This window comes from Malus sylvestris, chromosome 15 (genome assembly GCF_916048215.2).
Source record: "Malus sylvestris chromosome 15, drMalSylv7.2, whole genome shotgun sequence".
Taxonomy (NCBI): Eukaryota; Viridiplantae; Streptophyta; class Magnoliopsida; order Rosales; family Rosaceae; genus Malus; species Malus sylvestris.
This window is the reverse complement of record NC_062274.1, coordinates 48,077,558-48,080,858: the sequence shown is the minus strand read 5'-3', so window position 1 is coordinate 48,080,858 and position 3,301 is coordinate 48,077,558. Positions and strand designations below refer to the sequence as shown.

Sequence of the window (3,301 nt, the reverse complement as noted above, 5' to 3'; positions counted from 1 at the left end):
GTGGGATTTGTCAAGTAAAGAAAAGAAAAATAGCACAAGTGGGATTTTAAGTAACAAATTCGTCAAAACTGCCAGTGACTTTGGAAGCAAGTTGTGAACAGCTCAGAATGAATTAGAGAATGAACCTTATATACTTGGAAAGCTACATATGTCTATTTTCTGGAGCATTTCACGGATTGTTAATATCATGTGAAACACCCCAACCCCATTTTATTTTAAAAATTGTTTTAAGGTCTTAATTAGTGAGCCCGTAGGGCCCACCTTATATATTTTTTTTGTTTTTCCCCCGGTCTCTCTCTCTCTTCTCTGCTCTCCCCATAACCTCCTCCTTCTTCTTCGTTTTATCCCTGCACTCACTCATCTCTCTCTCCCTCTCTATCACCGTGAGCACCCACCACCATAACCACCTAGCAACGACACCACCATCATCTCTGGAACTTTCTTCTCTCTCCCCCGTCTCGGCGAAGCTCCGGGATACCCAGAGAACACCCAAGTTCCCCCCGACGACTCCGGCGACTTTCAAGGTCATTTCCGGCCAAACCACGGCGAGTTGGCCGGCGTGTAAGGTATCAATCTCTTCGTCTTGTCGAGTACTATACCTTTTCTTTTTGTTTCACTCAATTGCATTGAGTATTGAAGAAGTTATACTCATTTGAATCTTACCCAGTTTCCGGCGACCTCCGAGGCTTTCGAGGCATTTTCCGGCCAAACCACAGCGAGTTAGAGGTCGTGTGTGGTATCATTCTCTTTTTCTCTTCAAGGGCTACAACTTTCATTTTCGTCCCGCTTGATTTCGTTGAGTTTGGACAAAGTTATGGCCGTTTAAAGTTGGGTAGTTTTCCGGCCGAATTTCCGGCCTTCTTCTTCCTTTGAATCTGGTAGCCCAGAACCCCAAGGCCCTTGGGCCAATTTGGAACAGGGCCTTCGGCCCGTGAGCAGCAACCCATAAAACCCTAGGCTTTTAAGCCCTTGGGCTTTCCAAGTCAGGGCCCTAAGCCCTTTTTCTTTTAAAAACCCATTCCCTTTAGAACCCAAAACCCAACCCTTTTGGCTATTAGGCCGTTGGGCCATGAGTGTGTGGGGTGTGTGTGCATGCCGTGCATGTGTTTGTGTGTAGTGCCGTGGGTGTGTATGTTTGTGTGGGTTTGGGCTTAAGCCCAAACCACCCATTCTCACCTTAATACCCTTTTAACCCAAAAACCCTAGGTTATTAAAATCCTTTAAAACCCTAAACCCATCCAAACCCAATAGATCCTAATCCTATTTAACCTAAACCCTAAATCCGGATTCAAGCCTAAAACTCATTTGACCTAGTTTGATCGTTGACCCCCGGTCAACGTTGACTTTAGGGTTGACTTTTCGGGTTTTCGTCCAGGACTCTTCTTAGGGTAATTCGACGTTCTAAATCCGTTTCCGATGTCCGTATTCCCAAATTCAATTGCTATTATATATTTTTATTTATTGGACTCTTTATGTGCTTAGGGGCAATTATTGTGACGTTTCCGTCTTCGCTAGTGGCGCAGCTTTTGGCAACTAAGTACTGTGAGTGGACCCCTTCTAAAATTACATGATTTTATAGTAATTGCATAAATGATTAGCATGCCTATGAATTTATGATCTGATTTATGTGGAGCTTGTTGATTTAATATATTGATTATGGTCTCGTGTTTTTGGTGAGGAATTAATTGTTGGCCTATATTGAGCTATATTTTAATATATCGTATTTTCTATAAAAACCATGAACTGGTAGACTATCTGATAAATGACGATAGGATGCTAGAACATGTTTTTGAACCCATCTTTATAGTGTAGACGATGATCGGTAACCTATGCTATGAAGTGGTTATTTACGAGAGGCGTAACATTTTGTGCGTACCTAGTGGACACTATGCCGCCTCGGGTGAGGATCTGGTGTTGGCATTTAGGCCGGGAGAAATAATCCCTAGCTACGGGATGAGGGACATGAAGAGGCATTGGGCTGGGTGGTAGTTATCTCTGGCTACAGGCGCAGAGACTTAGGTGCAGGCATTGGGCCGGGAGTTATATTTATTCGGTGATCTTACTAGCAGCACACCGCGTTTACGAGATGATTTATGAGACGTTTGCTGTTTTGATTTTCGCGATGCTTTTCCGCGATACATGGCTTTTGAAATATTTTTGGCATGCTAGGATTTTTATTAAAACCTAATACTTATTATGCTAATAGTTTTCTTTATATAAACTTTGGGGGTTAATATCTTTATAACTGTTTTATTATTATTATATATAAACTTGGTCCACTTACCTTTGTTTTGCGCCCTCATTCAGGACTTAGAATCAAGGCACCTAATCCCGGCGTCAAGACACTTCCGCAGCAGCATCTTCGGATCCTCTCAAATGTAGGACTCACTCCTTTATTCATTAAATTTTATTTTAATTCTTCTTAGTGTTTAGGTTTAATTGTATGCTCTGAGCACGTTCCTAAAACTTTTAACTCATTGTATTTCAAATTTCTAACCCTTATTTATTTCTTATTCTTAGCTTTTGTATCAATTAATGGCTTTCGTCACCCCCGGGTGTCGGCCAGCACGTGTCGATCCTGGTATTTGGGGAATATCAGGGTCGGGGCGTGTCATCATGTTTCTAGAAAAAGGTATGTCCATTTTAACACTAAAAGGTTCTCAAGAGGTTGAGCAGTTTGTAACTAACAAGAAAACAATGAAAGCAATAAATCCAATAAATCTAGCAGCCAAAACTGATGCAGCCAAGAACAAATCAGCTGACACCTATTCAAATATCAGAGAAAATGGAAATAAAGATGAGAAATAAGTGGGAGTAATGGGCATAAAGGCTACCTAAAGCGTTACAATTGTTTTACCATTTCCTTTGTCATCACTAAATGACTGTTAGTAGGGTGAGTTATGGAGAAGAAACTGGGGCAGCAAGCAAGAACAAAAAGGCTGCAAGTTGCAGCGGCAAAGAGGAGGAGAAAAAAAAAATAGAATAGAAAGAAAATGCAAGGTAGCAGCTTTAGGGAAGGAAGAAAAGAGAAGATGAAATCTTGGCATTCTCTTCGCTCGGTTTTATCTTCTCAAACTCATGTCTTTCTTTTGGTTTTATTTGAGAATTATGTGTAACTAAATTTTTAGAAGTTAGGGGCTGTTTTGAAGCCCGAATATGTTTGCAAGTTTGTTATGACATTTCGTTGAATTACTTTTATGAATGGATGAAAATTGGTTCACTACTTGTCTCATTAATGAGTTCTTTATGTGTTTTCTACGGATGCATACTTAGTAAGCATATCTAGGATTCTAACGCTATG

The 3,301-nt window shown here is 40.8% G+C and overlaps 1 long non-coding RNA gene across 1 annotated transcript; it reads left to right on the top strand.

Annotated features, from left to right (window-relative positions):
* Positions 1-330: 330 nt before the first annotated feature.
* On the top strand, positions 331-2,489 carry LOC126603405 (uncharacterized). The gene is made up of 4 exons (XR_007616254.1): positions 331-566; positions 668-736; positions 1,483-1,542; positions 2,308-2,489. It is a non-coding gene; the product is annotated as an uncharacterized LOC126603405 (long non-coding RNA).
* Positions 2,490-3,301: the final 812 nt, after the last annotated feature.